Genomic DNA, 13,250 nt, shown 5'->3' on the forward strand with positions numbered 1-13,250 from the left:
TTACAGGTTCCATGTAGTTTTATTCTGAAGGGACTAAAGCAAGGACCCTTGTGACACTTGGCTAAAATATCCCGTATCCTTTAAGTGACTTTCCAGTAACTGGGTTTTAATTGCACACCACTGGTGTGCACTATGCTCTTTTATATCTGTCACCCTGTAGCCATTGTCATATGCTCTCATTTATTACAGGTGGTTGTGAGAAGGAAATTAAGGTGCTCCGTGTAACACTTTCATGGTAGCAAGGAAGTCTGATGGAACTAAATACTTCTCTTTGGAAAGGCTGGTACAAGACTTCATTGCCAATGCCATCATCTTCACACAGTACCTTTGTAAAGGACAAGTCTAAATAAGCCCCAACATTACTGAAACACTATTCCACTTGTATTCCACTTGCACAAGAAGTAACTTGCTTTCCATTTTGCACACTGCTCTCCTGGTTTTCACAAAAGTAATTGCAGTGTAATGTGCTAGATTCTGAAAAAGAGAGGTCCTTGATAAAGCTAGCAAAAATTCCATAATCTCCTATAGAAACTTTCAAATACATTGTTACAAGACAATTCATAAAGAAATATTGGGGGTGCACTTTTTTTTTTTCCACATGTTTTTTCACCTTAAACCTTGACAACCCAAAAGGTAAAATCTCCCTGAATTAAAATTAAAAAAAAAATTTTAAAAAGTGTTGCAAAAGTCTCCAGAATATCCCTTAATATCATGAGGGAGTGTCTGGTGGAAACAATATGAGTTCACCATTTTCTGACTTGCATATATTTTTTTTTCTGAAATGCAAGAGTGGAAGGAGTCAGAATAAGCATGCAGAGGAAGCAAGGAAAATGGGAGACTAAGTGATGATAAGTACAGAACAGAACATCTCCTGCCTTCACATGGGGAATGACACATTCAGGTTCAGGGAGCACATTTCCAATATTTGCAAATACTGGGGGAGAGCAGGGGCGAGAAGGAAAACGTGTTTTATTGTGGGAGCCCTAGCATTATCCTCGATATAGAAAAAAAATCAAGTTAAGCAAGAGTATGTTATGCATATTCAGGAATAAGGCTGTGTGTGAGACTTAGGTATGAGGAAGTCATCCTTGAAGACTTGCACATGTAGATAGAGCTTTGAAGAGCTCAGTGGATTTCCTCCTCCATACAGTGTCCTCAGCTGACTTTTCACAATGTTTGCCTTCAAGAAAAAAAGAATTGTGTTTGCAAAAGAACCTTTTATTCTATTAATGTAGCTGAGATACATCTAAGTGGTATAACCAGTACCAATGAACAGAAGCCAAAGGTAGGAAAAAAATAAAAACAAAATACAGTGCAAGTTTACATCAAGGGTAACTGTCCCTTGATATAGATTAATCATAAAGAGATAGACAAGTTGCAGAAAGGTCAATTCTCATTAGACATATGGAAAAATTTCTCCCCAGGGAAGGCTGCCCTGAAATTTTGTGGGATTTTCATTCCTGGAGATTCAAAAAACTCAACAATAAAGACCTCTGCAAACTGATTTGACTTCAAACTCAGTCCTGGTTTGAGCACCAGGTTGGGCCAGATAACCTCTAAGGGTCCATTCCAACTTAAGCTATTAAAAAATGCTGCTGATAAAAAATAGTGATGGTCTCACTATCTTCTTTATCTTCCTATCAAAAGTGTATGCACTTCTAGAAGTGTTAAATTAATCAAATGAAAGTATCACTTGAATATAAACTATGGCATGTGAAATAAATACAGTAAGTGTAACAGGAGGACAGAGAAGGTGATACAAAGTTCTATTTTGGTCATCAGGAATATAAATTAAAATGTAAATACATACAAATTTAACTGACTTAATCAACAAAATAGAATGCAAAACCACCACCAGGGTATTTTTCCCTCTGAACTGAACATCAGGAACACAGAAATATGTTTGCTGTGATTTGCATGACACACTGCAGCCCTTATGTCATCCCTTCTAGTGCCAGCAAAACTGAAGACATTCTAATACAATATTGGAATTCATACCTACAGTCAGACCCAGCTGGTCTTCCTATGTAGTCCAAATAAAAGAATGAACCAGAAATTAAACAGGCAGGGACAACTTTTGGTATCTGGATTTTTTAAACTTCGGTTTCCAAACAAACCAACAAAAACAACACACCACCACATGGTTGCACATATTAGATTCCAAGAATCTGAAGAGAAAGAAAATATGACAATGGGGGGAGGGGAAAAACATTAAAATATTTTTATTTTTTCATTTTGTAAAGAATGTGAATTTAGTTTAGAAAAGGAATGGATTTTAAAAAAATGAATAAATAAAATAAATGCCTTGCTCAATTGAGCCATTCCTGGAGAAATTCCATTTTAAGATAAAAGGATAATATAGGTAGAGACAGAAAACCAGAAAACCTTTAAATTCCTGGACTAAGAACTGCACCCCTTGGAAATTTAGACATGCATTGCATTGGTGCGGTGCACTGCACCAAACTTTTACGAGAATTCCTAAAGGCACATTAAACTGCCTTTCCATCTCTCATGATCCAGAGTTCTTATGGACAGTGTGAAAGTACCAGGTTTCCTCACACTCTGACCAAAGGATGGGAGGGAACTTTCAAGCAAGAGAGATTTCAGCATTGACTGCAGTCCTGGATGTAATCTACTTAAGCAGATCCTTCTAATTGTCTCTGCTATGTCTTGTGTGCCATCCTCTGAATAATAAAACTGTGTACCAGTACATCCAGAAATACAGTCCTGTGTTGTATTCCATGAGCAGCAGCTAACTGGAAGATCTTACACTTTTTAAAAGCTTGTGGAGCACAGAGCCAAAACCTTACAAATTTTGAAAGAGCCTTTACAGAAAGACAAAAGCTTCCAAAACTGTTTGAGAAAGTCTTAAACATTTTATGTTCATTCCAGTGTTAGTTGATAAATGGCAACCTCTATGTAAATGCAGCAGTCATGACAATCTAGCATTGTTCCCTCTCTAGCTGCAGGCCCTGCTCTGCACCAAACAGCACAGCAGACGGGATGAAGTGCCATGTGCTCTCCAAGCATGCAGCATACTGTTGGTGTTCCCTTCAGCTCTACGCTATCCAAAGCACTTGACAGAGGCAGTGCTAAATCACACCATCCTGGTCCAGGGACATGACCCCCTGTCAGATACGCCCCATTAGGACATTGACTGTTGACACAAGGTTTGTGTGGTCTAGTTACTGTTTTCACACAGTTGAATGTATTTTAACATAAAATCCTAACAGATTGCACTCCATGACAGCAAAGGAAGCTTCATCTGCAGCATCTGGCTTCCAGGCTCTGGATGAGAAAGAGGAAACAAGCTGGGTTTCTTCAAACAAGATAACCAATTGTAAAACAGCAAATATCCTTTTGTTGTCTTTAGGAGACACAGAGGTAAATCATATTGTCTATCACTGTTATCACTGTGGATTTGCTGAAGTGGAAAAAAGCTCCACCCTGGCACACAAAAGAGCCTCCTGCCTGCTAACTTTGACATTTTGCTGTTCCTCACCAAGTGTTCTACTTGTGCAACTCCACCAAGTTTCCCCTACGTCACTCTTGCAGCCTGTTTCCTGGTCACTTTGGCCTCTGCAGGAACTTGGCAAACCTCTTCTCCATGTGGATGCTTATGTGTCATAATAAATTGTCCACTCCCATCCATCCACCCACCCACCTATCTAATAAACATGCAGAAGTGACCTAGGGTTTCCTCCACAGGGAATAGACAGCAAATAAGTTGAATTTGTCAGCAAACTCCACATTTCAGTGACTTACAGCCTTTCCCCTGTAACCACAATGTGACAGCCCTCTCACATACACTGCTGGTTGTCCAGCATAACAATAGCTCACCAATATCATCCCCAATCACTGTCCCTTGACCAATATAATTTTCCCCAGTCATTGTCCTTTGAGCAAAGGGGTCTTGATCACATGGATACAACTGCTATTATCACACCAACAACAGTGAATGCCAAATAACCCATGCATTTTTCCTTTCCCTTCAATCTCTAAAACATATATAGTCAAGTTGTTTTTCCCTCATATCTCTCCCCCAGGCTCCAGAGTCTATATCTAAAGTAATAATGCCTTGGTTTCAGTTGATATTTAGCTTAATAAGTGGGTGAAGATTTCAATATTCATCCTTATGCAGAGAAGAAGTTTCCTAACATGGGATTCATCTTACTATCATCCTAGTTAGTAGTTCTACTAATGGGCGTTGATAAACAATAGAGAAAAAATGCAACCCTAGCACATTGGTGATCTCATCCCAAATTAGAGACAAGAGGTATTACATTGCTAGAGTATCAGCTTCTCTCTATTGGCTATAAAAAGTCTGGGAAACCTGCCCTGATCTACAGTGCAGGTAAATTAATTCCCACTGTCTCATGCCCTTCACATAAATGGGTAAACAAATGGTTAAACAAAGAGCCAGGATACACAGTGCATCTTCATTCTACTCTTAAAGTTGATGGTAGCCACTAGAATGGTGCATTAATTGTAATACAACATCTTATGCACTGCCAGGGAAGAGCAGTTGATTTCCCCCATCAGACAAACCTTTTGAGGAAGACAAATCAGTCACTTAGAAGCTGATCAAAATCCTTGAATATTGATGCAATATTGGTCTGTATTAGACAGATCTTGCAGATCTGTTGCCCCTGTGAAGAAGGGTCACAGCCAGGACACCCTTTGGGCTGTGTTGCAAGTACTGCAATCTCAGCATAGCTTTACATATTGGAAGTCATTATTGTGCAACCATGACATTTGCAATTTTGCAAAAAACTGCTTGTTTTCTGCATTTTATACAATTATAAATATATTTTTGTTGCTCTTCTGTCTAAATTTGGTACTGCAGAAAGTTATAGTCTGAAACTGTACTTGTGACTTTCTAATCTGTACTTAAAAAATGAATGAAGATAAAGAAGTAAGATCCTGATAAAAAAATTTTAACTGACCACTATCTAAAGTGATTCTGAGTAGTGAATGTATCACATGCCTCCTAGAAACAATCTTCTGACTCAAAGAAGAAAGCTATGGAAAATGGGTCCTCACATATTTCTGTAACTAGTCTTTTTCACACCTGAAGATGATCCGGGAACAAACTACTTAATAAAATGTTCTCCACAGAAAACACAGGATGCAAAGAAAAACAAACAAACAAACAAACAAACCACAGTCAGGAGATTCATTAATCTATAAACAAATTATCTATAGTTATTAAAAAACAATCCTGGTATTGGATACAATCTACATCATTAAAATATTTTGTTCCCTGGGTTAGAATATGGAGCAGCAGGATGTTTAAGGAAAGACAAGTTCTGGGGTAAAGGGTTCCCTAAGGCAGAAGATTCGGATCAGGGAAAGGAACAGTGGAAAAGGGAAAATACAAGAATTAGATGAGGAAGGGATCAACAACACTCAAATATTATTCAGCAACTAAACTGAATCAGTCCTGTTGCCAAAGAAGAAGAACTGTTAGTATGACAAACAAGCATATTAACGTTGGTGATATAATTTGCTGGCAATGACTATTCAAGCTCAAATGACAAACTGCTCAAAGCACCTTTCAAGCTACAGAGAAAGAATATAGAAGATACTTTGTGTGTATTGAGCACTGCCATCCTGCAATGGTCTGTTCAGGTCTGATTAAGCAGTTTTCTTGGGGAAGAGAGGGGAACAGGTGTGAACTTGCTCTTCCAGAAAACACATAGTAGTGAAATGTTATTCTACCAGACTTCTTGAGCACTGCACTACAGATGTTAGCCAAAATAGACCTGCTCAGAGCTGCCTTCACATCAGTCCAGGATTCCCAGCATAGAGCTGCCTAGTGAGCAAAACATTATGGGGAGTCACAAGGTGGGAAGCACATACCCTTCCTTCAATTCTTAAAATATCCAGCCTATAGGGAACCTGGGGGAGAGCCAGAAACATATCTCATGGAAGACTGATCAATATTATCCTGTTGTTAAGTCTCCAGAAGATGATGTTACAAATGGCATCACAGCAATTTGACTGTTCAGAGAAGTTGTGCTGGTAGCCACTTTTAGGGAAGGGTGGTAAGACTATATGATAGGCTTGAAAGAAATTGTCCCCTGAGAGGAGGGAGAGGAAGAAGGTAGATATAGCTAAGAAACAGGGAAAAAAGAAAATGTCTTGTTTCTTCTGCTATTTAGTGCGTTTAATTCTATTCAAATTACTTCAGCCCTTTCCCTTTTCAAACAGTCATAGTTTTAAAATTATTTTTATTGCTTTTTGAAGGTATTTTTTAGAGTTTGAAAAACCATGTCACAATTTAAGTTTCGGTTACTTCTTTCATTATGTTATAATCCCAGACCCTTTGGATAACAGTTTCTGTTTTAATCAGAGGCAGTAGACAGGATATGTCCTTGTTCCAGCCTTGATTTCCACTTGGATTTACAGGAGCTCATTTTTAGTGATCTTTCTAGTGTGCTACAAGACTTCATTTTTCCCCACTCCGCTCATCTTTCATGAGCAGTTGGAACCTGAATAATTATACACTTCCATTCCATGGCACCACTTCTTCAACCCCACTATCAAGAAAATTAGCTTCTAATTGCTGGATCATCTGATCTAGCATTCCCCAAATCCAGCTTTTTTCAGAACTCCATGTTAAACTCTTCAGTCAGCTAAACTACTGTATTTCTACAGTAGCTATATTGACTCCAATGATGTGTCTCTAGATTTCAAGCAGCCCACAAGGAGGGTCTCACTTGGCATGAAGTACCAAACTATGTTGCTTTTCATTTTGTCAAACTAATCTATCTATTACTACTGCCTCCATTACTACCACCTCTTAACTTCGAGGCACTAGAAGTTGTACTAAATTATTGTCACCCAAGGTCTTAAAATAAGTGAGCAGTAGCACTCTGTGTGATGGGAGCACAAGACAAGGAGAGGAATGGGGAAATCTTGAGAGCCTGGTGCTCAACAGAATCACAGGAGGAAGGTTGCACCACAAATAAAGTGCTGGATGGGAGGCCAAGGGCATCAGTGTAGTCTGTGGCATTTTTCTGGTACATCTGAAAAAGAAAAGGCTCCCTACTCAAGTTGTAGATGTACTATCAAACACAGGTTTCTTGTTTTGTTTTGTTTTGTTCTGTTTTCTTCTGGAAGGCTCTCTATCTCACTTTCACCACTTTGATTACAATATCAACAAATGTTTAATTAAATGCAACATTTTGTCCCTGAGGTAACCAGAGAATAGCAACATGGGTGCTGGGATGATAGTTTGTTGGAATTACATCGCCAAGTCCTGTTTTTCATGGTGCAGCATGTCCATGTCCTATATATTTGGCATAAAACTAGCTCTTTATAGGGCTTTTGTTTGATTTCTTTTTTCCTTAAACAAGATCAATGTTTGGAAAAAGAGCCAAAATAAATGTACATCTCTTTGCTGGCAGCTGTGCAAGCTTTTAGATGTGAGTTTTCAGTTGATTTCTGCCAGGAACATCTGCCTTGACTCATTTTAGTCTTACTAAGGTTGTCACCCTTCCGAAAGGAATTCCTGTTTCCCTTCCTTTCACACACATATGCACTGCTTATCAGGGCATCTAGAGGAACACACAGATCTGTGTGATTAAGAAAAAAAAAAAAAAAAAAAAAAAAGTTGACCTGTCACTCATCATATCCCTCGGATTCAACAGAAAGGAAATTAATTTTAGTGAGCATTCAAACCAAACAATAGCAACTCTGCAGCTGGTTTCAGAGGTCTGATGTCAACAACACTAAACACATTTTTATCTCATTTGAGATTTATTGAAAAAACAGAGTGCTTGATAAACAGTGGCTGACAAAAAACAAAACAGATTACCTCAGCAAGTAAAGTGGGATAGGAGGAGACTTGTGCCATACATACTTTGTAACATAATGAACACATAAATTTCTTATAAAATATCAGCCAGTTGAAACATAATATATATTAAGTTTTGTCTATCAAGTTCCATGTATTTGCCAATGCATAAATGTAATTATTGAGAAAATCCCCATTTTTTTGAGATTTATTGCATTTAAAGCTGTTAGAACTAAAAGCAGTTTTCATCAATATTTACTCGTTCCCTCAGGTAACAAACCAACCTTTTTTTTTCTCAGAGTGACAGCTTTCAAAAGTGAAAAAAACAACAGCTATAGCTATTCTTTGAAGCTTTCAGAGATGACATACTCAAGGATTAGTTATATTTTTGCTTGCTTTGTAAGAGGCAAGATGATCCAATTTCTTTTTCTATTCTCTACATGGGATCTTCCTGTTTTCTTTAGCTCCCACAGTACTCTTATCTTCTATAAGAAATCCAGATGGCTGTGATTTAGGACAGCCCATGCTTGGTGACTAATACATTAATACAGAGGATGTTACGTTGCCTGAAGAATAGGCAAGGAGTAAACAATGAAAAGATTGTTTAAACTGTCTGAAAAAAAAAAAAAAAAAAAAAAGAAAAGCAAAGAAAAAGAAACTTCTGAAAACACCTTTCAAAACATCCAAATCCCATCCTCCAGTTCACATTTTGTAACTCCCTAAGGATCTATTTTCCAGTATTTCTTAATAGAAAAGTGCTTAAAAAAAAAAAAAAAAGCCTCAAATACCCATCAACATGAAGGGGTTTTCATACAAAACATGCAGATAGCTCATCTAAATTCCAGTATTGTCAAACACTGGTCAAGATCAGCCCAGACAGTGGACAGTACACGGTACCACCTAGGAGATCTGCTGTGCCGTTCACAGACAAAGGACCTGGAATCAAGGCAGAAATGTAGACATCCACATCAAAGATTGTCAGGTATTGAAAGACTGGTGAACTGTGTGAGCTAAATCTTCCCACGGAAGGAAGTGGGAGGGGGAGAGAGAAGAAGCTTGCTTCCTCTAACAGATCAAAACAGAAAAGCAAATCCAAACTTATGAGCTAAATGCAGTGCATCATCTTAGTCTACATCTGTGTTAATAAGTTAAATTGTGCTAAAGAATATCTCTGAGCACCCTGTATATTCTTAAAACAGCCTGTGGTGTGGCTTTGGCTTAAAAGACATAGTATTCTCTGAAATAATACCATATGGGCTGGCTGTTTTTTGCATCTTCACTGTGTATGCTCAAAAGAAAATCCATCTATACAAAGATGACTAATATCTCAGAAAGAAATCTCTTCAGGTAGATAAAGAATGTCAGAGGAATAAGGATTACAGGTATCATACCAACAAACAAATATGGTTACAGCAAAGGGATGGTTATATACTTTTCAAAGTAAAAATACCAATTAAGGCAGTTAGCATGCTTATGCTCCACTAGATTGTGTAAAGCTGGTTAACATTGGCAACAAACAGCACTGCAAATTGACTAAAAGATTGATGCTGTATTGGGGGGGTGGGGGAGGGTGTAACTATCAAAAATGATAAATAGAAAGAAGAAAAACTATTGCAATTAATATGCCATGTGATGTATTCCCCTCTGGAAAATTAACATTAAAGGACTTTCTACGCTATTTTTCAGAAATTATATTCCTTTGTATTTAGCTTTATGTGATACCCACTTTAAGGCAGTGTACTCCTCATGATGTCTGGAGGCATTTTTCCTTCATTTACTATCCCTGCTCAGGAGGAAGATGTCAGCAGTCAGTCAGGACTTCCACAAAGTGAAACATTATTCCCAAGAAACCATAGCAAACCACCCTGTCATATAGCAACTTACTGGGAAAACTCCACTCTTGCTTTCCAGGTTTACATGAGTAAAAATTAGTTGGGTGTACCTGTTACCTGACAGACTAAAAAACCAGAAACATTGTTTTCTGTCATTGACACAATTAAGACCTTTAAACTGTTGCACAACTATCCCCGAACCCATGACAATATGAACTACAATGATCCCAAGTGTAAATAAGTAACCAAGCAGCTTTTGAAAGGCAGAGGAAAAGTGTATTTATGGATTTATTGTGTGCTACAGTACTAGGTAATGCTATCATACAAATACCAAGCATTCCCTAGCTGCTACCTCATGCGATCAGTTTTATTGCTGAGGACACAGGCAGGCAGCCGATAGGCTCTCCAACCATGACAGTGCATATTGTCACATCCAATAGTGCACACAAGGTAACTCCTCTCCTTGTTTTACCATTTATGATGAAAAAAACCCAGGGAAGTGGTGTTCCTGCAAATGGTATTTTGGAGAACAGAACAGGCCCATGAACCTGGCTTACCTCTGCTTACCTCCGCACAGTGCTCACTGTCTCAAAGGTCCAAATTCTTCAGTGTGACTGTAACTGCTTGCAAAACAAAGCACCCTTCATCTGTTTTATCGAGCTTCTTAAGAATTTTCCTTTTGTAAGTTGGAACTCAGGTAATCCACACACGTAAGAAAGCAATGCCTTTGCTTTTTGAACATTTCACATGGATGAAAGGGGAGCATCTGAGGCAAATGGGACATAGTTAAAGCATCTCCTGCTCTTAGAGATATCTGCTTTTTGCAGCTCTCTTTAAGCTCCTCTAAAGAATGCCAGGGTCTTGGACTTTCACAGGTTACACCAAGGAGTGAAGAATATGAAAGCGAGTTGCTGCCACCATTTTACCAAAATACAGCTCAGCTGTGGCACAGGACGGCTAAGCTCTGACTGTCAAACCCACACCAACCAGATCACTACAGCAGGCTTTCCACTCATAACTACCCTAAGTAAATACTTTTTCACTTCCAAATGTTTTTAGTATATTTGAGCAGCAACTAAAGAACAATACTGCAGGACTGAAATAGATATGAAAATCCCACACACTCTGCTGCTGGTGGAGCTTTTGCACTGATTAGTCATATTTCTATCCTGTTTGACTGTGTTATTACTATTTTATTTCATTCTTTTTCCAGAGGCTGCCTATAGTTACACCTGATGACAGTTTTTGTTTCCATTGTTGCTCTTGTAGTGCAGTGCCCAGAATGGGCTGCATCTAATAAAACGTTAACAAAAAAACAAAGCACAGAAAGGATCTGCCCACTAAAATAACAACAACATGTCTCCAGCATATGAATAGCACTGAAAACCTTCCCTTCAGGGCTTCCAAAGATGTTCCTGGATCTGCAGAAACATCACAAACAAAAGAAGAATAGCTGTATGTATTTATTTCTTAGTTCATTCCAGAAGACAAGAAGAAAAATGGGAGCCATCTTTAAAGAAAAAATAATGCACCATATGGACTCTTTTATTAGTGTAGCATTTGTTAACAAGGAAACTTCTATTAAACTGAAAGTTATAATCCTGTATTGAAAGACAACAGTTATTTAACTCTGAAGATGAATGTTATTCCACCACATTGCCCTGCAACTGAAGTCAAGAACTAGTCAGTAGTGGACTCTCCCTCTTGGATTCAAGAAAGAGGTAGCTGAGGTTCATCAGGTCTGTAAGGCTGCTATTAGTATTTTCCTTTATTTCCCTTGTCTAACAGACAAACAATGTGGGGTGACTCATGATTCTGCAGTAGTACATCTGGGTTTGATGACTATGGAGAAGAATGTCAGTGCTGATAAGAATAAAGCTTCTTTATTTAGTTACAGCCTTGGACATATTTCTTTCTGGTAGCTGCAAAAAAAAAAGACTTCTCCTGTCATACTCCTTGAGAGATTTGTGCATGAAAAAGCCTGATTTTTTAATCCTTTGAAGTAGGACTCTATCCTTCAGTGAAGAGCATTTTCACAATCTCATCTTAGATGTCAGACTTAGGTACTTCAGCTGATATCCAGGGTTTTCCACATAGATAATGAAAGGCATCAGTGAATTGCTCATGGGAAGAATTCAAGTTAGACCTTTCCCCCTTCACCAGCCATTCAGGCAGCTCAAAGCCTTCTGCCTAAATTCAGGCTGCCTAGTGTCTTTAAGTGGGAGTTGTCACTTATTGCTACTGAAATCCAAGACATTAACACTACATCCACGTATGAGGACTCTTCAGTATAAAACCAAAATCATTTCATCTCCCTAAGAGAAACTTCCTTAGACAAAACAGAATCAAGATTCAAACTAGTCTCCAAACAACTAAAAAACCCTGCAACCTCCCACCCCCCCAAACTACAAAAAATAGAAAAATACCACCAAAAAGGAGATAAAAGTATCACAGTATGTGCTAGTTTCATGGCCTGTTATGTATTTATTTTTCTTTAACAGTTTCTGGGAAGCACAGTGTAATCCCGTGTCACAGGTGGGGATTTGATCTAAAAATGCTAAAACTCAGAACATGTACAGTATTCAGATTCATATACTCAAATTTAAGTGTTGCCTTAGTGTTAGAGTGCTAAAGTTCTAGACGCTTTAGAAGTAATATGCTTAGATAGGTCTCCTTCAGGTCAGATCAGAAGCCTGTGTTGTTGGACTGGATCCTCCAAACCCCACATTAGAATACTTTTTGGGACTACTGGGGAAGTTGTCTTCTAAGGATGAACAGTCCAACGTGTTTTCTGCCAGATGATGCTTTGTAAATCCTCTTCAGAAAACATATTTTACAACCATGGACATATTTCCAGACACAGGTTGTGCGCACAAATATTTAAATCTTCTACAGGAATCCTCTAGTTCACTGATTTGTACCATCACACTCAGAAACACCATATAAGTAAATACTTACCAGACACATTTCTGTTATTCACCTGTCAGGCCTGCAGCCTCTTAAAGTCCAGCTCTAGGTACAAACATGAACAAAATAAAATGGAAGCTGCCTCCAAAAAGGAAATGGTTGTTGGAAGGTCCTGAACCATCTTTCACCTTGCAATATTTTCAGCGCATTACTTAACAACAAGCAATCCAGAAAGTGAACTTTGTTCTGAATTATCACATTGGTGCTTTCCCATCTGCAGCCAAAGCAAGCAGTAGGATCACAAAGGCTGACTGCATATTGATTTTGCAAGAGACTGAGTAAAACTTCAGAGCTCACCAATGACAGCTTTTGCTGTTAACACACCACACGTTCCAACAAAGTTGGAAATAAAACATTATTCACCTTTCGGTTGAAGGTCTTCTGTGCTTCTGACCATTTCTGTTTAACCAGCTGATCTCCAGATGCTTACAAGTGAGATACCAAATGTCTGAGATAAACAGTTTAACGTAACTACTTTTATTGTTTCATGAGTAAATTGCTGAGTCTCTTATACCCTCTTCTCTGATGAAAAGGATAATGAACCCCCTAGAGTCCTCTCAATATTTAGGTTTTTGCAGTAATACTTTTTATTACACAGTCAACTGAAGAAAGCAATTTTGTTCCACACACTTACTTGCCTACAACAAAAA

The 13,250-nt window shown here is 38.3% G+C and overlaps 1 long non-coding RNA gene across 2 annotated transcripts in view; it reads right to left on the minus strand.

Annotated features, from left to right (window-relative positions):
• Positions 1–12,737, minus strand: part of LOC110357388 (uncharacterized) — a 36,073-nt gene extending 23,336 nt beyond the window's left edge. For both annotated transcript variants that reach the window (XR_002411019.2, XR_010468805.1), the window contains exons 1-2: positions 12,592–12,737; positions 1,999–2,168 (exon numbers count right to left, since the gene is read on the minus strand). This is a non-coding gene — a long non-coding RNA (uncharacterized LOC110357388). The remainder of the gene's footprint in view (positions 1–1,998; positions 2,169–12,591) is intronic.
• Positions 12,738–13,250: the final 513 nt, after the last annotated feature.

Source organism: Columba livia, chromosome Z (assembly GCF_036013475.1).
Source record: "Columba livia isolate bColLiv1 breed racing homer chromosome Z, bColLiv1.pat.W.v2, whole genome shotgun sequence".
NCBI lineage: Eukaryota > Metazoa > Chordata > Aves > Columbiformes > Columbidae > Columba > Columba livia.